The sequence below is a fragment of the Podarcis muralis genome, chromosome 6 (assembly GCF_964188315.1).
Source record: "Podarcis muralis chromosome 6, rPodMur119.hap1.1, whole genome shotgun sequence".
NCBI classification, from domain to species: Eukaryota; Metazoa; Chordata; class Lepidosauria; order Squamata; family Lacertidae; genus Podarcis; species Podarcis muralis.
The window spans coordinates 66,880,538-66,906,864 of NC_135660.1; the positions used below are offsets into that span (position 1 = coordinate 66,880,538).

At 40.7% G+C, this 26,327-nt stretch overlaps 1 protein-coding gene across 5 annotated transcripts in view; it reads right to left on the reverse strand.

Annotated features, from left to right (window-relative positions):
• Positions 1-26,327, reverse strand: part of PCDH15 (protocadherin related 15) — a 621,509-nt gene that overhangs the window by 381,070 nt on the left and 214,112 nt on the right. For all 5 annotated transcript variants that reach the window (XM_077930491.1, XM_077930494.1, XM_077930496.1 and 2 more), the window contains one exon: positions 15,492-15,556. The gene's annotated coding sequence lies outside the window, so the exon portion shown is untranslated. The remainder of the gene's footprint in view (positions 1-15,491; positions 15,557-26,327) is intronic.

Genomic DNA, 26,327 nt, shown 5'->3' on the forward strand with positions numbered 1-26,327 from the left:
TTCATTAAATTTGTGATCCATCTTGGACGGACCCCTGATGCTACCATCAGCTTTTAGAGTTCTGCTTGCCTCTGGGCAGAATTAAGGTATTCTCTACTTCATTCCACCCCACAGAAAAAAGAGGTGGTTAACAGGCTCTCTGATATAGCAGAGGGAAGACTCCCACTGAGGAAACAGGGGAGGCTTATGAATAACCCATCCAAACATTTCTGAAGGCTTCCAGATCTAGAGAGCCCATGAAAAAAGATGTTCATGTGAGCAAATGACTTCCATTTCCAACAATATAACTCAGTACCACATTTAAGTGCAGTAAGAAATGAATGGTAATCTCTTGGGGATGTTTTCGTAGACTACTAAAAGGGATGCAATGGATAAACTCTTGCAAATGTATTTCATCACATGCAGAAGTCACTGGTGTTTATTTTCATAGCAGAACTCTTACTGACACAATGGTGAAACTGATATCAACGATGCATTTCCTAACATGGGCAAGAGCTGAAGATCTATTCTTCTCTTAGTTCTTAACTGGCCCAACCTGCATTCCAATCGTTTTAGGAAGGCGTTCAATCACCTCCCCACGTTTTGTTGTTGTTATCTGTGTGACACAGAATTTTTCTTCATGATCTCGATTCCACATGCTAATTTAAATGCAAATGAATTGCCAAACTTTTCCAATGTTTTGTGCAATGGTAGCTATCCATTAAAATGTCTGTAAAGCCAGCGATATGAAGTGTTTAAATTCATGTCTAGATTATCTAATTGAGAGTTGTTTGAAGATGTGTAAAACTTGTTTTATTTTATTTATTATAATTATAATTATTTTAGTATTTTTATTGATACTAAAAAAAAAGAAAGAAATTATATGCCACCCTTCATCCAAAAACCACAGGGCAGTTTGCGACAGAACACAAATGTCAATAAATGACATAATATCTATAGAATATAAAAATAAAAACATGTTATATATATATAAGCACTATGTCGAGTGAGAAGCAGGGAAGTGAAGATCTTCCAAGGTGAGAGACTGGGAGAGAAAAAGAAAGCTTCCAGATGAGAGCTGGGAGGCTCCACACTTTCTGCAGGTGACAAGAGTTAAGAGCTCCCTTTTTCTGTTTTTGCTTTTATTTAGATTTGTTTCTTTTATCTTATTGCATTAAAGAAAAACTTCCATAACTGCTTATGGGGAAAAACAGTTATAGAAATGCATTTATAATAATAAGAAAGATATAATTGAATACAGATTCTCAGAAAATACATATTATTGTAAGAGCAACAGCATAGGAGATAAGGGAGGAGAAAATCGGCACCAGGGTCCCCAAAATACAACAACAACAACAACAACAACAACAACAACAACAACAGTTGCACCATTACTGAATCTTCTCTCTGCTGAAAGTAGCTTTTAATCCAAGCCACACACACAAAACGACAGAGCCTCCTAGCTCTCACCTGGGAGCTTTCCTTTCCTCTCCCAGTCTTTCATTCAGCAAGCTCTTCCCTGCCTCTTACTGAGGATTCTGATATCATCTACCTGCCATTTTCATAACCCCCAATGGTGTCTTAGAAGCGAGACATGGGAGGGGAAATTCCTTGTGGTGTCTCTCCTTCAAGGTCACTGTGCAGCAGGCTGCCTTTATGATTCTAGCCATAGTATCAGATCTGTACAGAAACTCATTTATTTAAAACATTCTACTCCCTCTTCAGTCGCGACTCAGCAGAGTCAAAGGGAATGTATGGTTTTATTATGGTCTGTTAGAAAAGAATATGTAAGGAAAACAATAAAAATTTACTTTAAAAAACCCAAAACATTCTACTCCCTCTTCAGCTTAGAAGGGAGTTCTTATACTTACAATCTTAAAAAAAAGCAAAAAACCTTTAACATAAAATAAAAAGGACAGGGGTGGGTGGGAAGCAAATAGACACCAGTTATTAAAGGTACAAAGATCATTTGTGATGAAAACAGATCCAGGGAAGGACAAGTCAAAAGGAGCTTGTCTCTCAGCTGAACTGATGGTGCGGTGCTTGAAATTCCACTAACAGTGCCAGATATTCCAGGAAACACAACAGAATTTTGCGGTTTCTGAACAGGTTTCACACATGCCTTTATTTCCCCTCCAAAAAAACAGGAAATGCGTTTTCTCAAAAAAAAAGTCTCTTCATCCTCTATGCCCTGGAAAACCCATTGTTATTGGTGTATTTACTCAAGCCCCTGTGAAAGGCTGAAAGAAACAGTGATACAGACAAACTGCCTCCACCCCAAAGCTTGGAACCTCTATTTAAGTTCTACTCTGAAGAAATATATATACAGCCTTGGTGGAGAGGTGAGGGGGAACAATGTCGGCAGTGACTGTGCTCTCTGCCCCCTCCATGTACAACTCTCCAAAGAAATGCAAGATGTAACACAGAACACACTATGTACTATCAAGACCTGTTGCAAAAGCTGCAAACTACACCAAAGAAACTGACAAGCTTGAGGCGGAATCCATTTCCATGGTGAAATAACTTTTTCTAATCATACTACAGAGTTAGAGTAAGGCTTCTCAGCATCAGTGATATCTGCTCTTAGCGTCCTTTGCACACAAATCTGCCAGTTTGTGCAAAGCATCCAGACACAAATAATTGGTTTCTCTGAGGAGTGTGGACATCAGTTTATGCATCCAGAAAACTTCTAAATAATTGTTTTTATCACCTTTATGAAAACTAAACTAAACAGATACTTGCCCACTCAGTGGATCTACAACATCAATGTCAGAAATGAAAACTGGTGGATTACTGCAGTATCCCTGGTTGTTTCGTTGTAAAAATAAGGCTTTTTAAACAAACAAAGCTTAAACATAGGAAAAAATAACAGCTGCATTTTGTATAGAGGTCTGAAAGTTGAAGGCACTAATTAAAAGGATTATGGGGTGTGATGAATGCTTACCTGAACAGTGGATAATCTCATTCCGCCAGGTCTTAAATAGTCCCATAAACTTAGAAAGAGCTTAAAGCAAATGTTCACCTTACCTTTAATCTATAGTGACCCAAATAAAACTTCATTTATTTCCCCTACCACACAACATTTGCTTATCTAAACAATTCTATGATAAGCAGATAGTTTCTTTTTCAGACATAGTAAGACTGAGCAAAAAGTGTCCTGTTGTCTCACATTCAGATGCAAAAGAAGATCTTTCATATGCAATGAGTGTTTGATTCTACTCTGGAATCCTTTCTCAGTAGGACAAGAGTAGGTAGCTCACTTAGCAATTTACCAATTTTTTTTTAGGATAACAAAACGTTTTGAATAGTGCGAACCTAGATACTGCCTTAAAATACATATCCAGCTCCCAGAGAGCATCTGCTAAGGACTCTCTTGTTTAGAGCTTGAAAAACAATTTAAACAAATAAGCAGAATCAATCAAATAAATAAATAAATAAATAGATTTTGAGTTAGCATCAATCTTTCTGGCACCAGCTGGAGAAATATTTGACATTCCCATTGATGGCAAGCATAGCATAAAAAGAAAGTGTATTCACATCTCTGCTCTTTTTTGTATTATGTCTGTCATTACTTCTAGATAAGAGCACAACCTCATCCCCAGCCAGTGAATGTGCTGTGTTGTGTGTGTGTGTGTGTGTGTGTTTTGGGGGGGAGCCTCAATGCCATATTACAAATTTATATACTGATAATTAAACTGATTTTTTTTTCCATTTTGTAAATCAAATCTAACCACCACTTTTACTTAGTTTGTATCAGATGCCTAATGATGACAACAATAGGCAAGCAGGAACAGTATAGTAGGCTGGAGGAGAAAAGCCATAAGATTTAAAGCTGCATTTGTCAGGCTTCATTATTTTTGATGGGGCCTGGCAGTGCCAGGGTCAGAGGTGCTTGAAAACAGCAGCGGGAAAGAGAAGCAGACAACATACTTAGTGAGCCAATAACAAGGTACATGCTTCCACAATCTGCACATTTAGCAGGGCTTTGCTAATAAAACAGACCATGCCTTCTGCCCCTCCCTGGCAAAAAGTCTGCTTTTACTTTACATGGATTGATCATCACCCTTCATCTCTGCCACTAGCTTCCTCTTTTCAGGTCCCCTGCAAATGGCCCCCAGGGCAAAAACTGGAGAGGACAGAACTGAAATACATTGGACTGACGTTTCCACAGCCCACATTGCGGTGAGAATACTTGATTTGTGTTTTGTGGAGACTAAAAAAATGAGATTAGATCCAGAGAAGGCAGTGTTTGATGGCAGTCTGTAGCTAAGAAGGTCTGGGCTGAGCTACAAAATGGATGGGAATGAAACTGCTTCGTAATCTAATATGTGCTGCCGTGAGTTTCCTTGGTAAGTGCTAGGTGCTTAGAGTCTGTGGGTTATAAATGTGCAGTGTTGTCGTGTGCTCCCGTCTTCCTTAAACAGCAAGAAATTCCAAAACCAGCACAGCATCACACATGTTAGAGGGAAGGAAAACAAGAGACATGAGTTGCTATTCCACCAAGTATTCAGAGTAGGACCACTGAAATTAATGGACCTGAGTCACATTCATTAATTTCAATGGACCTACTGAATGCCACCCCACTGGTGGTGGTGGTGGTTGTTAGTAATTGGTTCTTGCTTTAGGCAAACTATGAATGGGGACAGATGAAGGCGGGAATTCCTTTTTCAATGATGCAGCAATGCTTTTTGATGTGTTGGCCTTAGAAATGAAAGGCACCACTTGCACTGAGCCTCGGGCAGTAAAATATCTTGAACTGGCACTGCATAACAATACTATTATCTATATCTATCTATCATCTATCTATCATCTATCTATCATCTATCTATCATCTATCTATCATCATCTATCTATCATCTATCTATCTATCATCTATCTATCTATCTATCTATCTATCTATCTATCTATCTAATCTATCTATCTATATCTATCTATATCTATCTATCTATCTATATCTATATCTATCTATCTATCTATCTATCTATCTATCTATCTATCTATCTATTTCTATCTATCTATCTATCTATCTATCTATCTATCTATCTATCATCTATCATCTATCTATCTCTATCTATCATCTATCTATCTATCTATCTATCTATCTATCTATCTATCTATCTATCTATCTATCTATCATCTATCTATCTATCATCTATCAATCTATCATCTATCTATCTATCATCTATCTATCATCATCTATCTATTTATCAACCTATCTATCTATATCTATCCTTCGCTGAGAAAATGCATGCGCTTGGAGTGTCAGAAGGGACCACAAGGGTCTTCTAGGCCAACCCTCTGACGTGCAGGAATCTTTCGCCCAACATGAGACTCAAGCCCAGTGTTCTTTTCTATGGTGCCAGGCAGATCCAGATGATTAAATAATAATTTTTAAATTATGTTATAGTTAGTTAGTGGGCTGCAGTTTAGATTTTTATGTGGTTTTCACTGTACACGTATCTGTTGTACACCCGTGTGGTCTTTTTTTATGAAAGGATGGTATACAAGCATTAAACAAATAAATTAGCAAGCAGAATTCTGGTCATGGAACACGCCTACTGGTGGAAGCAGGAAGGTAACTTTCACTTATTTCCCCTTCCCTCTTGTGTCATTCCCACAGAATCTGTTCTGGAATGTTAAATCACCTTCTGGAATAGTGTTGGGCGGGAGACTGGAGGGCAAATCAGGAAAACTGCCTCCCTCCTCCCACTAGCAGGATTTTCTGTTGGACCAGAATCCTTTAATGAATGGAAAGATCCCTGTCTGTATACAGAAGTCATATTGGTAATTGAGAATTAGCAGGTGTGTGTTTTATTACTTTGCTTATTGATTCCTTTGCAGTTGCTTCCTCATTGAGCATATCCACAAGAACACAGTAAAGCATTTTTAAAATGCTAATTCCACCAGTAACATTTCAATCATTTTCAAGTCTATTTTATCACACAATTACTGAGCACTAAAGTAAGGAAAAGCATAGTGTTGTTTTTTGTTGTTGCTACAGTAAACTTTCTGAGGTTGATTAAAGATTTCTGAACATCTTTTCAGGCTTCTTCAAACATTGTATGCACCTATATATTGGGAAGATGTTCTTTGTGGTTTATCCCTAGTTAATCTACCTGATTTACTGTTGCGGGGATTTCAAAGAAAGAGGAAACCCAGATCAGTGAGGTGAATAATTTTGTCATTTAAAAATGCTGCAAGCCACGAAAATAAGTCTGTTAACACTAGAAAAATTACATTTCTACATATGCCTGAATTAGATTTTAAATGAATGCTGAATCCCTTGCATTTTTATTATTTCACTCCAACTGCAGAGCAAATAGATCCGACAGTATATCCAAGGATGCACTGGTTGTCAATCTTTTTGCTTCTGTGGAAGAGGAATTTTTGCCACATTTCCTCTGAATTTAATCTTGAGTAAAGAAATAAAAAACCATCAAAAAACTATGTGTGAAACTAACAACTGTTACAAAAAGACATATTTGCTGTCCAATACCAATTCACGCAGGTGGCGCTGTGGTTTAAACCACAGAGCCTAAGGCTTGCCAATCGGAAGGTCGGCAGTTCGAATCCCCGTGACGGGGCGAGCTCCCGTTTTCTGGTCCCAGCTCCTGCCAACCTAGCAGTCTGAAAGCACGTCAAGGTGCAAGTAGATAAATAGGTACCACTCCAGCGGGAAGGTGAATGGTGTTTCCGTGCTCTGCTCTGGTTTGCCAGAAGCGGCTTAGTCATGCTGGCCACATGACCCGGAAGCTGTCTGAGGACAAATGCTGTCTCCCTCGGCCAGTAAAGCGAGATGAGCGTGCAACCCCAGAGTCATCCACAACTGGACCTAACAGTCAGGGGGTTCCTTTACCTTTACTTTTACCTTTACCAATTCAATAGTTCATTAGCACACCACAACACCACAAATAGATTAGATATCACTTTTGGGGAGTGTTAATACAAACTGAAACTGAAATACTTTTCAGTTATGTCCCGATCAGCAGCTTGAAAAGTTGTGAGGTTGTTTCCCCCAACTATCTTTCCAAGGCACTTTCTTCCACTGCTGTTCACGTCAAAGCAGGGGCAGGAATGTCTTGATCCAATGATTTCTTTCCCTGCATCAAAACTCCAATTCAGTTACGCTCTCATCTGTGCACACACATGCCATCTATATGCATGGGCAAAAGCCACTGGAACTGTTCACACCACAATGGAACCATAGCTTCTGTTTTTGCATAGCACAGAAGCTGTCTTGAGAAAAAGAGCATTGAAGAGGAATATCTCTCTACAGGATACAGGCGGATTGTGGCTAATGTCATGTGAACCCGGCTTAAAAACCAGCAGTGGCAGCAGGCTGGAGCTGCATCAAAGTTGTTAGTTATGAAGTTTCTGTGGAGACCACCGGGAATGCCCAGGGGAAGGAGCACATCGAAAGAGGGGTGTTTCATATCTTCCATGGGCCCATGTCTGAGTAAAGGGTTAAAGAAGTCACTGACTTACACCTGGTCTGCAGCAAGTGTGGCTTTACTTTTGTGAAAGAGGGCTGGGTAAACCTAGAATGTAGGTATTTTCTCTTTGACCCCACCCATTGGGATTTAGGAGAGCAGCCTAAAGACAGTCTCTGGCAGGGAAGTGTGGGTTAAGCCTCCATTGTAAGTAAGACAGACTCCCCACATCTTACTTAGAAGTCTAGCTGTTCCAGCCTGTTAGGTATAATTGTTTAATTGACACTGAAATGGGGAATGCTGAAATGTGTATTACTGCAGGCTTTAGCATGGAGAAATTCCACCAGAGTAGAGCTGCCATATGTCCTCTTTTTCCAGGACACGCCTTCTTTTTCATGGGTATGCAAAATGAGAGTCATCAAAGTGATCCATAGTTAAAAGTAAAAGTCAGCAAATGTGTTCTCTTTTTTGCTCTTCAGAATATGGCAACCCTAAAGTAGCTACTGAACTCGTGGGTTGATAAGTAACTATTGTTGTTTTCTTCTAGCTAACACATGAGTGTTTAACCTTACATCAGGTGACAAAGGTATTTGGTAACAAATCTCAATTTAGAAAGGGAGCTGCCTTTAGTCTTTGCTCCTGGGCTCTGTGGGAGTAAGGATTTACACGAAGCTTTCCAGGAGCACACAGCCTCAGGCTGCAATGGAGGCTGGGGTGGAGGAGAGATGGAGTTTTGATATCAAAGCTGTTTAAAGTTACCTTTAGGAAGAAAATGGAAGTAAAAGTTGAGAATTTCCTCCTTGTGGCAGTGCCAGAGGATAGAGGAAAAGGGTGCACTTATGTGTGAGGGTCTCATTTATTCAGTTCGCTTTTATAAAAATTCTACTGCAAACCTTCTGGTACCCTAGTTTAGGAAAAGCTATAGCTAGCTGCATCTATTGCAGAATGCAGCAGCCAGATATTTCATAGCACCAAGTTACTGGCAACATGTTACCCCATTGCTGATAGAGCTTCACTGGTTGCATACCTGCTACTGGGCCAAGTTTGTGCTGTTTCACAAAGCCCAAAACAACTTGGGCCTAAGGACTGCCTGCTCCGTTCTGCTCCACCTTCATCACTGAGGTCCTGTGATGAGTGGTTGTCCCACACACCAATCAAGTTCAATTGACCCTTACCAGTAAAGGTTTGGAAGGAACCTTTGCCTTCATTCAAACATCTTCTGAAAACTCAACCATTTAGACAGGCCTTTAAGACATTCCCCCCTTTTTAACCAATCAGTATTTGTTGATGTTTCTGTTGATGCTTATGTTGCATACCACCCTGATATATTTTTATGAAACTGCAGGCGATAAAAATTTCAAACAATAAAAATGTGCATGTCATTGCTGCTATGCTCTTGTTCTCTTTAAATGCCTCCTTTTAAATTTACATGTTATTAATTTGAGTAAATATTTATCAGCCAGTAAGTTTAGTCTTATAATCTCTGCATATTTTTCATCCCCATTTCATTGTGTAACCTCCATCTTCACTGCCTTCAACTCCAGCACTGTCCTTGCAACTGCAAATTTTCTGTAAAGATTATTTCCAATGGGAAAAGAAATATTTTTAATGAGCCCTTTACACCTTCAGCTCTCCATGCACAGTGATTTGAAGTATCTCTTTAATTTGGTGTAGACTGCATAGTCAAACATAAGCATTAAGACTTTGATTACTGGAAAGTCTGATGGGTCTTTATGAATCACAGCAGCTAGTAGGGTCCAGTATAATGGTCTTGGTGATGGCCATGCAGCCAGACTTCACTGCCATAGCAGTCTATGGCACATTTTAAGTAGATTTTAAGTTCCTGACCCCAGCAACAACAAAAATGAACATTGATTTCTAAGTATTTTATTGCACTCTGCAAACCTTATGGAAGCCAGGATGCCCAAATAAGCCCCTAGTTACTAGCACAGATGGCTTTAAAGGGGTAACTAGACAAATTCACCAATAATATCAACAGCAACTATTCATGATAGCTAAATGATGTCTCCACATTTAGAACAACCCCGTGTTGTATGAATGCCTACTGGTTTTGGACATGTGAACAGTTAGAGAGGCCTTTGGAAATTGTATCCACACAATTGTTTCATAGAAAAAAGCTTGCTGATTAGACAGATTCCGAATACTCAGTTGAAGACCTCTTGCATCTTCCAACCAATTTCTTCACCTTGCCCTTAAACATTTAGAGATTAGCTTCAGTTGTCACGACAACAGTGGAAAAAGGTGGTAGCTACCCCTCATGGTACATATTTTCACCACAGAACATTACTTAGTTTGTTTGCATTATAAGTGAGCCAGGTGGGCTGAGTTTAAACCAATAAAGCAAAAAGAGTGCCCATGACAATTTCTTGATTTTTTCCCTTCCCAAAATATATCAGAACAATATTGCAAAAGCCATGTAAGTATTTGAAGTCACTAAGCAGTCTCACTAAACAGATAAAAAATGCACAGGAATGTTTAATGGATTTGGCAGTTTTTAAAATGATACCTCTTGACCTAAACTTTCTTTGACATATCCTGGGAAAGCATGCAGAGCTCAGTAATAAAAGCGGATGGTATGTTATATAGATTTGCCTGCACAGATTATCATTAGGTGCAAAGCATTCTGTGAAATATATTTCTCTCTCCCCAGGATGAAGAAATAAAATCTACTGAAACAGAGCTAAAAACAACAACATAAAAAGATTATATAGTTTCAAAACTGGATGACCTTGCAGACTGCCCCCAGAGTCACCAGAGGAAATGTTTTCCAGTAAAAGTGTCTGGGGAACCTTTGCTTTCACCTGTTATTTTGTGTTTTACAGGTGCAAAAACTGAGCTCCTCAAATTTTTCTGTATGAATTGATCACTGCACACCATCTCCTTCACAGAACTAACACAGCAACAAATTAGAAATAGTAATTTTTGCATGTGACTTGTTCTGAAAATCAATGGCTTATTCCATTTTAGAAATAGAAATAATAAGAAGTAGAAGTAGAAGTAGAAGTAGAAGAAGAAGTATTTATAGCCTGCTCTTCATTGAATGTGTTCAATTCAAGAGAATGGAACAAAGACTACCACACAAGCAACAGAGCAAAAGACATACACAACAGAAAAATTGGGTGGCAATAATCCATAGCTGGTATTTCTCTTCCCTTTCCAGGAAACTTATGGGCCACAAGGTCAGTATGGCTGCTAGGAAAGACATACAAGTGGATTTGCTGATCTCTCCCATAAGGGCCAACAATTTACTTTAATTTCTATTTATGTGTGTGTAACATCTGTTCCTGTAGAGAAGGGGTTCTCTAAATGATCCTGAGTAGTATATCTATTTCAGTACTATTCACTTTTGTTCTTGACAAGAAAGAGTCAATTGACTCAGGAAATACCAGTTCATTGGTATTTAAGCATCTAAAGCCTTGTCATTCCTTGGGATTATTGGTTTTCCTGCAAACATAGCGGGTGGTCATTTCCTAGAAACAGTATCAGATGTCAAACAAGGATCACACCCAAATAACTTGACAACAAAATAGGGCTAAGTTGAAATTTCACAGAAAATAATTTATTGACAAATGTTTGAAGCTTTTCTCTTTCTTTTTGAGTTCCTTTATAATATCTCAGAATTTCAGTCTTTTCCCAGAGACTAATTTGCAAAATTGCCTCTCCTCCCCCCCCAATATTGCCAACCATTAATTTTGTGCTCAGTTGTAAATCCAATTTTATTTTTTCTACGTAGTCTCAAACTGCATCTGTGCACAACTGATGTGCATCTGTGCACAACTAATCTCTGTTCTGCTCTCTTTATTCTCAGAGACCAAGACAGGGAGGTGAGCTGGTTGCAACTCTGCACTCTGCCAGACTCTTCCTGCTCACTAAACCCTGTTGCCCCTCCAGATTCCGACACCTCCTCCCCCCAGTCTTCTCCCTCTGGTCACTCATTGTTGTCCCACTATCCATCCCCTGGCTCCCAGCCTTCTCCCCCTGAGGGTTCCTATGGGGGTTTCCCAGCTGGTACCTCCTACCATATTCAGCCAGTCCATGACACCTACTTGGCAATCGGATGCCAGACTTTTCACAAATATTAATACTATGTGAAGTACCAGCATGTTAAATCTATCCCCCCTTCCAGCCCACCACAGTCTTAATGTGATGAAGTTTAATCTCTGAAATACTAAACAGGCTCTGAATATGCTAAAGGATTGCTGAGCAACCAGAGTTTGGAGCTAGGTGACAAAAAACAGTTTAGGTTCTGAAGGGACTGAACTTTGATAGCTGTGAGTCTGGTACTACAGGTAAAAAAAAGGTAAAGCACCCCGGATGGTTAAGTTCAGTCAAAGGCGACTATGGGGTTGCGGCACTCATCTCGCTTTCAGGCATTTGTCCACAGACAGCTTTCCAGGTCATGTGGCCAGCATGACTAAACCGCTTCTGGCGCAACGGGACACCGTGACAGAAGCCAGAGCGCAAGGAAACGCTGTTTACTGGTACTACAATCTCTCCTCTGGCCCCATAAGATCAGCTTAAAAAGGTAAAGGTAAAGGGACCCCTGACCATTAGGTCCAGTTGTGACCGACTCTGGGGTTGCGGTGCACATCTCGCTTTATTGGCTGAGGGAGCCGGCGTACAGCTTCTGGGTCATGTGGCCAACATGACTAAGCCACTTCTGGCGAACCAGAGCAGTGCACGCAAACGCTATTTACCTTCCCACCAGAGTGGTACATATTTATCTACTTGCACTTTGACGTGCTTTCGAACTGCTAAGTTGGCAGGAGCAGGGACCAAGCAATGGGAGCTCAGCCTGTTGCGGGGATTCGAACCGCCAACCTTCTGATCAGCAAGTCCTAGGCTCTGTGGTTTAATCCACAGCGCCACCCGCGTCCCTTAGATCAGCTTAGGCTGTGCTAAATTAACATATAGTTGCAAAGATAACACAAAGCCCCAATGTCCATACCTATAATAGAAACTCATTCTGTGAAGAGTGCCCTGATTTTTACCCTGCTTGGGTAGCAGAAGCAGCAGCATGCAATGACCCATCTTGTGTTAACAGCCATGGCCAAAATGAAAAATGATGTTGAAAGCTATAAAGCAACATTTCAAGGAATATGCTGTAGCTAAAATATACTGATATGGAACATTACGTGATTACCACTGAGAAATTTACTGTTCAAGCAGAATTGTTTGCACCATTTAGATTTGACTAGAAAATATGGCACATCTTCTGACAAGGATAGGCTTATTGAATTCTTCTTCTTCTTCTTCTTCTTCTTCTTCTTCTTCTTCTTCTTCTTCTTCTTCTTCTTAAAAAAAACTTGCTATCTCATCCAAGGATAATACACACTTCATGCTGCACATGTAGGTGAGGAAAAAACACTGGAATCCCCTAATAAGTATGCAGAGCATACATTGTGGTTTCAACACCAGGCTGCTTATTTCCAGGGAAATGCCATCAAGGAAGCTTTTTTCCCCAGGTTGTGTCAGGTAAGGAAAGCTGAAAGGCTGTGCATACACACGCTTTCAACAAGTGCTGGAAACCAGAGCCAGAATTCAAGGGGTGAACCCCCATCCTTTGATACTTTTCCGGGGTCAGAGAAAGGAGCAGCAGAGAAGCTGAGAGGCTGATAGTCATACAGCATTATCTGGCAGAGTTAGATGAAGTCGAGAGTTAACTGAAGCACAGAATGAAATTAAAGAAAAAGAGTGGGGGGAAACTGCATGCTGCTTCCTACTCAGTTCTCTCTAGAAAGACGACACTGAGAGTTTGACCTCTTTTTCTACACTCTGCAAATGAGTCAAATCACAATGGTATGGAGACATAATAGCTGGGTTTAAATGGCAAGGGGGAGCGGGGAGTGGGGCCGAGAGAAGCTGATAACTCCAACATTTTTACATCCCTCAAGTGTGATGAGTAATGGACCTTTTCAGCAAAGCCAGCACATAAATTGCTTATGAACACACAGTTATAGGAATAAGCACTTTAGTGCACACGGCTGTTTAAAATGGATGGTATCCATTTTATCCGGGAATTGTGAATTTATTTGAAAGGAGGGACAGGGATTAAAATGACTGAAAAGTTCATTTTTTTGGGTGGTGGGGAGGTGCATAGAGCAAAGATCTACCTGCTAAATAATAGCAAACAGCAAATGGCAGCTGGCAGTTGTTGTTATATTGTTAGTACCTCTAGAGGGCAGTGAATAAAAGAAAATAGAACACCAAGAAGCCAGCCATGGCACACAAATCACAGTGCAGTTTTAATACACAGTGAACAACCTCACATCCAAAAGCTAGCCTGCATTTCTCATGTTAACATGTTTTATTATTTTGCTTCTTCACCCTATAGCCCCTTTTGTCCTTGTCCCAAAGGAAATTAAGACTACTATATATATGAAACTACAGTGGATTACTCATCATAATATCTTTGGCTTTGCTTTCCTTCAACCTGTTTCCTCCCAACTAAATTTGAACTATAACACAGGGACCTGTCAGCAACCTGAAGCAAAGAGATGTTGGTGACTGGCTGGCTGCATTTAAATAGTATTTTATCCTGTTTGAAACCAGCTGAAGTTTGTCAGTGCTAATAATGAATAAGCTTGTTACAGCTTATTTGAACATTTAAGTTAGAATGAAATATTCCTCATATGCATTTTTTTCAGGGGGAGGGACAAGTGAAAGCTTAGTGAAAGGAAGGAAGATGGATCAACAGATTTGCCTGAGAATGGGGAAAAGATATTTTATTTTATTTAGCAGCAACATGTGTTGTTTAAAACATCCATATAAGATTTAAACTGGTTTTTGAATTTGCTAGTCTGTAATTCAAATATCAGCCCTACATTGGCTATGAATTAAAAAACAACAACCATGCTTCCCTGTGATGTTTCAAGTGTCACATGCCAAAAAACCCCTAAGGTATAACTTATCCTTACTTTAAATGTGTGATTAGAATCAACCAAGTTCAGGTCTCCTGAAGAGGGTCAGGAAAAGGGGATTTAAGCCTTTCCACTACAATCCTGAAGGGGGGGGGGAGCTTTTCTGCATGGAAAATCGAAATTTGAAAACAACCCCCCCCCCAAAACCCAGTTGCTTCCTAAACTTGTTTTTAATATTTTTTTTTTACAAAAAAACCTGATGTTGCTTTAAGTGACACGTTTACAGTAATGTATAGTTAGCCCCTAATTTAATACTAGAAATAGCCATTTCACTACTTCAAAAATAGTTGCACAAGACTAACTCCATGGTGTGGATATCAGAAAGGACACTTTGAGTTATAACAGAAAATCCAGAACAAAAGATATAGTGGGCAATCATGCATTCACCAATCTGGCATTATCAAAACGAACCTCAGGTACTGAGATGACCAATTTGAACTAAAAGGGATTTTGTCACAAGTGGTCATTCAATCTCATACACAGTGTGGGGTGGTGGCACCTGGGCACCCAATCAATCAGATCAGTAACTTACTTACAGGCGCGCACACATTTTTACTCCTTCTATAGGCTGAATACTGCCCTTGAACCGATATGCAATATTGCATAATTTGCAATATTGCATAAAATTGCAATATTGTGAATGTTTACCCACATGTCCGACTGCGTTCAGTGGGATTTTCACCACTGTGAGTGTGTACAGGATTACAGCCCTAGCGTGTAAAATATTTCATTTTATTCAAATATTCAAACCGGCTTTTTATTTCTCCAGTTTTCTTAAAAAATAATAAGTAAATTGTAAAAGGTGAAAGATTTATATAATCTGAAGAGAAACCAGAGTACTGTTGTCAAAATAGCTGTATTACTTTTATACCCAATATACATATATTGTATTATAATAATACATACAATGTGTGTGTGTATGTATTTATTGTATTGTAGTTTTAAGCATTGTTTTGTTTTTGGGATTTTCTATTCATTCCCTTCACTGCATTTCTATACTGAAAATTTTCAATAAAATATAAATATTTAAAAATAAACAAACAAACAAATTGTATGCTACCTGCATTTCGGGTTATGTTTTATGTAGCAAACATTGGTTTTGTTTTTGAATTATGTGTTTTTGGTAAGAAAAGGAATGTACCTGAACTCTTTAGGGTCACTTCATTTCCCAGAAGAGTATGTTGTTTCATTGCAACTGGATGCATTCTGGAAGAAAAAAAAGCATAAATGAAAAAAAAGATAAATGAAACTAAACATAATTCTTCCCATCAACAGATAGTGAAATATTTCTGAAAAGGATTAGGCTGCATCCTCCCTCCCCCCTGCCCCAAGTTAATGTGTAGCCTCTATATGATCTTTGCTGATCCTAGTCTGAACTGGTTACAATATTACTTAGGCACATACTTTCTAGTTGCACTAATAAGATAAGTTCATTATCTAATAACAATACATGCTGTAGACTAAGTAGATGAAGGCTTCCATGTGAGTAATATCATTCCCCTTTTGGGTAGATTAAGGTTGCAATACTATGCACAGTTGTTGTTGTTGTTTAGTCGTTTAGTCGTGTCCGACTCTTCGTGACCCCATGGACCAGAGCACTCCAGGCACTCCTGTCTTCCGCTGCCTCCCGCAGTTTAGTCAAACTCATGTTGGTAGCTTCGAGAACACTGTCCAACCATCTCGTCCTCTGTCGTCCCCTTCTCCTTGTGCCCTCAATCTTTCCCAACACCAGCGTCAGTTACTTAGGAATAAATAATCCTATTAAATTAAAGGAACACTTCTGAGTACAGATGGTTATGCTTCAAAAGGAACCCTCAACTTAACCTGGAAATAACTTGAGTTGAGTTCTTCCCCCAAAGAAAGAATTGGAAAAGATTAGATAATATTCCCCAACCAATCTGAGGCTTCATAAATCCCTATGAAAAAGATGCTTTACAGCTAAAAGCCTAGAGTGGGGAGGAGGTCATCCTCCTCCATGAAGACCTACAGGGTGACTTTGACTATCCCTGCTGAGGGCAGACTAATAGAGCTACTAAAATACATTAAACCTGTATGGGTTATAGGGGAAATTCTACAGGTGCAAAACTCTGGATTTCTCTCTAGATAAGGTTTCAGTCTATGTTGGAGAAAAATGAGGGGGCATTTGAAACTTGTCTTTCTTTCTTTGCAGCAGGCTTTAATGAGTCCTCAAAGTTCCTGTCAAGGCTCACTCAAGAGAACATCACTGTTATCTATTTCTGAGTAGGCATAAATAGAATTGGGCTGTATTTCAGAGAAAGGATAATTTGATTACAAAGAATATGGCCTATTATAGTTTTCACTGGAAAAAACACAAAATTTATTATAAAATGAAGAAAACAAATGTGTGTGTGCTGCTTTGATTTTTCTTCTTTGGGAGTCATTTCACATAGGTAAAGGTAAAGGTACCCCTGCCCGTACGGGCCAGTCTTGACAGACTCTAGGGTTGTGCGCCCATCTCACTCAAGAGGCCGGGGGCCAGCGCTGTCTGGAGTCACGTGGCCAGCGTGACATCGCTGCTCTGGCGAGCCAGAGCCGCACACGGAAACGCTGTTTACTGTACCTTCCCGCTAGTAAGCGGTCCCTATTTATCTACTTGCACCCGGGAGTGCTTTCGAACTGCTAGGTTGGCAGGCGCTGGGACCAAACAACGGGAGCGCACCCCACCACGGGGATTCAAACCGCCAACCTTTCGATCGGCAAGCCCTAGGCGCTGTGGCTTTTACCCACAGCGCCACCCGCGTCCCTGCCATTTCACATACTCTGAGGCAAATCATCCTGAAACTAGTGGAAAAAAAGTTCTTTTTTATTCTTTAAAACAGAATAGAACATAAAAAGACACTTCCATTCATTCTGAGTGCAGATGCAAATAAAATATTACATCATAGTTTTACGTGCAAAGCTTTATTGATTGCATATTTCCCAATGGTATGTGTATCATTTCTAATTTGATTTCTCCCCAATCTTTTCTTGTACCACATCAATATCATATGTTCTATGCTCTTATGGATGCAGAAACCAATTTTAAAAGAAGCATCTGTATGGAAATTATTGAAGACACTCAATGACATCTAAGTTATTTTCCTCTTTGGAAATTTGAAATACCCCCCAAACAAAACATAGCCTAAGGGCATCTAACTGCATTTGCACATAAATGCCACCCGCACCCCCAATCATTGTTATATTGCAGGCTTCCATCTCTTGCAGGGAGGGGGAAGCTGTCTTCTGTATTTATGTTACTTTGTGAAATGTTATATACATGGCCTATGTAAACATCAGCACATTACTTTTGAAAGGTATCCTTTTTTGAGGACCTGCAATTCTTTAGGGACCATAATGAATGCAAATTATATAGGGAGGCTGCAAAATGCTAACAAATGATTTTATCTACCATGGCCTAGATCTTAAAAACAACTAACTCACTCCACAAGGTCTTGTTTTTATCATACAACAGCTTCCGAGATACCATGGCAATTACATTCTGAAACTGTGAGGAGTTTCAAAATTTATAAGGTGGGTGGCGGGGGAATCCACTTTTTAATCCTAAACCCTTGTTGTTGTTGTTGTTGTTTAGTCGTTTAGTCGTGTCCGACTCTTCGTGACCCCATGGACCAGAGCACGCCAGGCACCTCTGTCCTCCACTACTTCCCGCAGTTTGGTCAGACTCATGCTGGTAACCTCGAAAACACTATCCAACCATCTCGTCCTCTGTCGCCCCCTTCTCCTTGTGCCCTCCATCTTTCCCAGCATCAGTGTCTTCTCCAGGGAGTCTTCTCTTCTCATGAGGTGGCCAAAGTACTGGAGCCTCAGCTTCACGATCTGTCCTTCCAGTGAGCACTCAGGGCTGATTTCCTTAAGAATGGATGCGTTTGATCTTCTTGCAGTCCATGGGACTCTCAAGAGTCTTCTCCAGCACCATAATTCAAAAGCATCAATTCTTCGGCGATCAGCCTTCTTGATGGTCCAGCTCTCACTTCCATACATCACTACTGGGAAAACCATGGCTTTAACTATACGGACCTTTGTTGGCAAGGTGACGTCTCTACTTCTCAAGATGCTGTCTAGGCCTGTCATTGCCCTTCTCCCAAGAAGAAGGCGTCTTTTAATTTCGTGGCTGCTGTCACCATCTGCAGTGATCATGGAGCCCAAGAAAGTAAAATCTCTCACTGCCTCCATTTCTTCCCCTTCTATTTGCCAGGAGGTGATGGGACCAGTGGCCATGATCTTCGTTTTTTTGATGTTGAGCTTCAGACCATATTTTGCGCTCTCCTCTTTCACCCTCATTAAAAGGTTCTTTAATTCCTCCTCACTTTCTGCCATCAAGGTTGTGTCATCTGCATATCTGAGGTTGTTGATATTTCTTCCGGCAATCTTAATTCCAGCTTGGGATTCATCCAGCCCAGCCTTTCGCATGATGTATTCTGCATATAAATTAAATAAGCAGGGAGACAAAATACAGCCTTGTCGTACTCCTTTCCCAATTTTGAACCAATCAGTTGTTCCATATCCAGTTCTAACTGTAGCTTCTTGTCCCACATAGAGATTTCTCAGGAGACAGATGAGGTGATCAGGCACTCCCATTTCTTTAAGAACTTGCCATAGTTTGCTGTGGTCGACACAGTCAAAGGCTTTTGCATAGTCAATGAAGCAGAAGTAGATGTCTTTCTGGAACTCTCTAGCTTTCTCCATAATCCAGCGCATGTTTGCAATTTGGTCTCTGGTTCCTCTGCCTCTTCTAAATCCAGCTTGCACTTCTGGGAGTTCTCGATCCACATACTGCTTAAGCCTTCCTTGTAGAATTTTAAGCATAACCTTGCTAGCGTGTGAAATGAGTGCAATTGTGCGGTAGTTGGAGCATTCTTTGGCACTACCCTTCTTTGGGACTGGGATGTAGACTGATCTTCTCCAATCTTCTGGCCACTGCTGAGTTTTCCAAATTTGCTGGCATATTGAGTGTAGCACCTTAACAGCATCATATTTTAAAATTTTAAATAGTTCAGCTGGAATACCATCACTTCCACTGGCCTTGTTATTTGCAGTGCTTTCTAAGGCCCATTTGACTTCACTCTCCAGGATGTCTGGCTCAAGGTCAGCAACCACACTACCTGGGGTGTATGAGACATCCATATCTTTCTGGTATAATTCTTCTGTGTATTCTTGCCACCTCTTCTTGATGTCTTCTGCTTCTGTTAGGTCCTTACCACTTTTGTCCTTTATTATGGTAATCTTTGTACGAAATGTTCCTTTCATATCTCCAATTTTCTTGAACAGATCTCTGGTTCTTCCCATTCTGTTGTTTTCCTCTATTTGTTTGCATTGCTCGTTTAAGAAGGTCTTCTTGTCTCTCCTTGCTATTCTTTGGAAATCTGCATTCAATTTCCTGTATCTTTCACTATCTCCCTCGCATTTTGCTTGCCTTCTCTCCTCCGCTATTTGTAAGGCCTCGTTGGACAGCCACTTTGCTTTCTTGCATTTCCTTTTCATTGGGATGGTTTTCGTTGCTGCCTCCTGTACAATGTTACGAGCCTCCATCCATAGTTCTTCAGGCACTCTGTCCACCAAATCTAAATCCTTAAACCTGTTCCTCACTTCCACTGTGTATTCATAAGGGATTTGACTTAGATTGTATCTTACCGGCCCAGTGGTTTTTCCTACTTTCTTCAGTTTAAGCTTGAATTTTGCTATAAGAAGCTGATGATCTGAGCCACAGTCAGCTCCAGGTCTTGTTTTTGCTGACTGTATAGAGCTTCTCCATCTTTGGCTGCAGAGAATATAATCAATCTGATTTCGATGCTGCCCATCTGGTGATGTCCATGTGTAGAGTCGTCTCTTGTGTTGTTGGAAAAGCGTGTTTGTGATGACCAGCTTGTTCTCTTGACAGAACTCTATTAGCCTTTGCCCTGCTTCGTTTTGATCTCCAAGGCCAAACTTGCCAGTTGTTCCTTTTATCTCTTGCCTCCCTACTTTAGCATTCCAATCCCCTATAATGAGAAGAACATCCTTCTTTGGTGTCACTTCTATAAGGTGTTGTAAGTCTTCATAGAATTGGTCAATTTCAGTTTCTTCAGCACCAGTAGTTGGTGCATAAACTTGGATTACTGTGATGTTAAAAGGTCTGCCTTGGATTCGTATCGAGATCATTCTATCATTTTTGAGATTGCATCCCAGTACAGCTTTCGCCACTCTTTTGTTGACTATGAGGGCCACTCCATTTCTTTTACGGGTTTCTTGCCCACAGTAGTAGATGTGATGGTCATCCGAACTGAATTCGCCCATTCCCGTCCATTTTAGTTCACTGATGCCCAGGATGTCAATATTTATTCTTGCCATCTCATTTTTGACCACCTCCAACTTACCCAGGTTCATGGTTCTTACATTCCAGGTTCCTATGCAATATTTTTCTTTACAGCATTGGACTTTCCTTTCGCTTCCAGGCATATCCGCAACTGAGCGTCCTTTCGGCTTTGGCCCAGCCGCTTCATCAGCTCTGGATCTACTTGTACTTGCCCTCCGCTCTTCCCCAGTAGCATGTTGGACGCCTTCCGACCTGAGGGGCTCATCTTCCAGCGTCATAACTTTTATATGCCTGTTGTCTTTGTCCATGGAGTTTTCTTGGCAAGGATACTGGAGTGGCTCCTAAACCCTTAGGCATTTTTAATGTCTTAAAGGGAACATGAGTAATGTCATGCCACATTAGACCAATAGTACATGGAGCTCAACTTTTTTTTTTTTTTTTATCTAACCATGACTAACCAGATGCCCAGGGCAACTCCTAAGATGACAACACCAATCCTTTCATGTGTACCTGGATAACACAGGTTTTGTGTTATCCAGGTACACATGAAAGGATTGGTGTTGTCATCTTAGGAGTTGCCCTGGGCATCTGGTTAGTCATGGTTAGATAAAAAAAAAAAAAAGTTGAGCTCCATGTACTATTGGTCTAATGTGGCATGACATTACTCATGTTCCCTTTAAGACATTAAAAATGCCTAAGGGTTTAGGAGCCACTCCAGTATCCTTGCCAAGAAAACTCCATGGACAAAGACAACAGGCATATAAAAGTTATGACGCTGGAAGATGAGCCCCTCAGGTCGGAAGGCGTCCAACATGCTACTGGGGAAGAGCGGAGGGCAAGTACAAGTAGATCCAGAGCTGATGAAGCGGCTGGGCCAAAGCCGAAAGGACGCTCAGTTGCGGATATGCCTGGAAGCGAAAGGAAAGTCCAATGCTTTTTTTATCTAACCATGACTAACCAGATGCCCAGGGCAACTCCTAAGATGACAACACCAATCCTTTCATGTGTACCTGGATAACACAGGTTTTGTTCACATTGCTCCATAGGGAGCCAGCATCCTTGTAGCTAGGGCAGCCTGCAGTATTCGGTAGGTAAGTAGCCAGGGGATGAACACAAGTGGCAAATGGTTTCAGGGCAAATATTCAGTGGAGGCAGCAGTGAGCAGGTGGGGAGGGGGCACAATTCACCACCCCACCAATCTGGTGTCTGAGCCAACAGGCTAGCCTCAGATCATGGCAGGGCTGGCCCTTATGAGGCAAGTCCTTATGTAGGGCTCAGCAGAAAAATGCCCTTCAGCCACAGTCAGCTTTAGGGTGAGCCTCATTTGGAATCAGTAGCTCAGTTGTAAGGTCTGCCTTTACTAAGGGGGGAAAATGTGCCTCCAATTACTTGTAAAGTGCAGCTGCTCCAGCAATCTTTTACTCCAGCACAGCAAGGGAGTCCCTTGTTGCATTCCAAGTCACAAGATGACAATGCAACATATTTGGGGCAGAGGTGCCCTAGTAACAATTGGGCTTCTCTTGGGGACATGCTTCTGGGTGTGGAGCTACATGCAATGTCCTTTCTTATTCAGAGGTCTTATTCTCACCCCCTGAAAAAAAAAGGAATCCAGTCCCAGGGACCTGGCACATAAGATGCTACTCTGTGAAAATATTTTATACAGGCTAATTGTGCAGAGTATGAAGAACTCTTCCCCTTCTTACACTCATTGCATGTTAAATGCATCTTCATTGCATGCAGAGTTCTGAAAGGATAGGATTCTGGGGCTGTAGTTTGTGATCTGCCCAGTCAGTAAAGGATGCTACTCTACCACCTGTTCCAATATGAATCTTTCTATGCATTCATAAAGATCTTCATGAGTTCCTTCTCCATATTAGCAATGGGTGTGACATATGGCATTCATTATCATGGCACCACAACTGTACAATGTTCTGCCCCAGGGCCTACTGGGTCCAAGGATCTCAGGTTCAATCCCTGGAATCTCCAGGTAGGGCTGGGAAGTACTCTGGTATGAAATCCCAGAAAGCAGTATTATTAAACTGATTTGTACAATGTGAAATTCTTCGTTGTCAAATATTCCCTGTTGTCGCATGCATTCCACACAGAACTAAACCTAAGGCATTGGCAAAGGTGCTAGATGTTGGTTAATGAGAACACCTTGCATCCTACATTTTGAAACTGGAGCTATTCTCCAAATATTACACAGTAATTCTTTTTTTTTTTTTTAGTTGTAAGCAAATCCCACTGAAATAAATTGTAAGTGCTTCCCATCATCATTATCATCAAGTTTGTTTATATTCAAATAGCACATTGAACCACTTGAATAGCCAACATATTCAAAGAGGTTGAGGTTGCAGCATTCAGATGAAGTAATATTAGATCCATGAAAATGTAAACTTCAATGTGGATTCAGTTCTTCCTCCTAAAATAATCACAGCAGGAAGAACGGCTCCAGCAGTTGAATTTTTATTTTGTTTCCCCCATGCTGGGTGAAAGTCACAAGATCAACATAGAGTTTTTTAAAAATGATGTGCAATCACCAGCACTCTGGAAGTATCCATAAGGCTACCATCATTATCAGGAAGCTAATGAGAACACTCAAACATATTTAAGCCAGCTTGTTTGGGAAAATGCTCACGTGAAACAATACACAGTTCATGCTCTTGATCTTTTATTCTCATTAACAACGGTGATCAAGAATAGACAAGGAGCAGCTATGCTCATATAAAAAAATTAAACAATTTCAGAGAGTGCAATTTAAGACAAGGGAATTAGAGCATGACTTGCTTTTTAATTATTATCACTTTAAAACAAAATGATCAAAACAAATTCCTATTCTGACATTATTCTTCCCTGATGTAAATCTGCTAAACCTCAGAGCCTGTAATGATCTCAGTTGTTCCAGAATCAATATAATTATCTGGATAATATGCCATTTTAAGGAAGGTTGGCATTTGGAAAACATGATTTGATGAAAGAACTCAAATAATAGGACTGCCTTCTACGCCATAATTTCCTCCCTAAACAAGCTCCACAATAGACAATATTTTCCTATTCCTTGCCCCATACAGGAAGGCTCCTGGTTGTGTACAGTTGCATCAGCTTTGTCTGTCTTGAGATGATCATAATGGATGTACAGCCATATCTTGGAAGTCGAACGGAATCCATTCCGGAAGTCCCTTTGACTTCCAAAACATTCAGAAACCAAAGCGTGACTTCTGGGTTTACGGCGTTTGGGTGCCAAAACGTTCGAGTACCATGGTGTTCAGGGTCCAAGGTACGACTGTACATTAGCCTGGTTGATATTAATATAAAAATGCTATTTGGACTAAAAATATGATAGATGTAAGAAACACTTGCCAGTGGTAGATGTGAAAAGGATCTAGGGGTCTTAATAGACCTCAAGCTTAACATGAGTCAACAGTGTGATGCAGCAGTTTAACAAAACAAAAAAAAGCTAATGCTATTCTAGGCTGCATCAACAGAGGTACAGTGGTAACTTGGGTTACAAATGCTTCAGGTTACAAATTCCGCTAACCCGGAAGTAGTACCTCAGGTTGTGAACTTTGCCCCAGGATGAGAACGGAAATTGTGTGCAGGTGGCGCAGTGGCAGCAGGAGGCCCCCATTAGTGAAAGCATGCCTCAGGTTAAGAATGGTTTTGGGTTAAGAACGGACCTCTGGAACAAATTACCATATTTTTCACTCCATAAGACGCACCTAGTTTTTAGAGGAGGAAAACAAGAAAAAATATTCTGAACAAAACAGTGGATGTATAATTTTTGTGGTTCGTGCTGTGGCCACAGACATGTGATTTGACGGTGAGTTTGGGGTAGCCCAATGCAAAAATCCTGAGGATCCATGTGGATCCGTGCTTTGTAACCACGTTTTAAGTGGAGAAGGAAGGAAAAACACTGAAGGGACAAGGAGCACGCGTGGGGTGTGTGGAGAAGGAGCTTTTCACCAAGCTGAGCTGGGGAGGAGGGAGGGAAAGAGAGCACGCTCGCTTTAAAGCAGCCAACTGGACAGGAGCCACTTACACCCGTGTAAGCAGCTCCTCTCCTCTCCCGCTTTGCTCCGTTAAAGCAAGCAGGCTCTCGTTCTCTCCCTCCTCCCCGGCTCAGCTCGCTGAAAAGTTTTGTTGCTTTTCAGCAAGCTGAGTGGGGCGGAGGGAGGGAGGGAAAGAGAGCACAGTTCCTTTAAAGCAGCCAACTGGACAGGAGCCGCGTACACCCATGTAAACAGCTCCTCTCCTGCTTTGCTGCTTCAAAGCGAGCCACGGAGGAGGGAAGGAAGGGGAACCATGGATCCTCTGCTCACGACCTCCCCGCCATCCATAGGCATTCGCTCCATAAGACGCACAGAAATTTCCCCTTACTTTTTAGGAGGAAAAAAGTGTGTCTTATGGAGCGAAAAATATGGTAAGTTCATAACCTGAGGTACCACTGTAGTGTTCAGGTCATGGGAAGTAATATTTTATTCTACCTTGGTCAGTTCAGACCTGGAGTACTGTGCCCACTTCTGGGCACCACAATTTAAGAAGGAAATTAACAAGCTGGAACATGTGCACAGGAAGACGACTGAGATGATCAAGGTTTTGGAAACCAGGATGTACGAGGAATGGTTGAGGGAAATGGGTATGTTTAGCCTGGTAAAGCGAAAACTGAGAGGAGATTTGATAGCCATCTTTGAATATCTAAAAGGCTGTCACATGGAAGATGGAGCAAGCTTGTTTTCTCCTGCTCCTGAGGCTAAGACCAGAATCAATGGATTCAAGTTCCATGAAAGGAGATTCCAACTAAATTTCAGTAAGAACTTTCTGATGGGAAGAGCTATTAAACAGTGGAATGGACTCCCCTGGAAGGTGGTGGCGTCTCCTTCCTTGGAGGTTTTTAAGCAGAGGTTGGATGGCCATCTGTCAGGGATGCTTTGGTTGAGATTCCTGCATTGTAGGGTGCTGTACTAAATGACCTTCAAGGTCCCTTCTAATTCTGTGACTCTGTAATAGGAAGCCAAAGCAGCAAATGATTTCACACTGCCCAGATGTGAGCTGATTTCACTCTCTGTTTTTTAATACAGCATATTGGCTTCATCTTAACACCTATTATAGCTTCCTTGTCTCTGAAGTAACACATATAAATGCACAGTAACATTCCTTAAACAACCTGTTTAAGAGAGCAAAGAGGTCTCTAAATAAACAGTGCTCTGATCGTTCTAAAATATTATGTCTTCCTAACACATTTGCGAAGCAGTGTGTCACTGCCTCTTCTACGTTTTCTTAAATGAAATTTGAAGTCTGCTAAATTAAAAGTCGGCATCAAAGCAATGTAATGTGTAGGTACAAATCACTCTTTCTATGAAGTAAAAAAAAATCTAGAAGCTATCTAAGGATGAGTGAAAACAATGGCAGAAAGTAATGGCAGATAGAGGGTTCATGAAGATTGGTAATATAAACAATGCACAATCTGTGGAGGTTGAACTAACAAGCAATCCCTATCTAAGGAATCCTTCATTTTGTGGCTACTGAGAATGCAAAGTCTTCATTGGATATTTTTTTGTGGTACATGCTGGTACCTCCCTCTTGTTTCACAGTACGCTCCCCTTTACTATATAGCATTTGAGTTTTCTATTAGTACATAAATTTTTATTTTATTAAAAGAAGTGA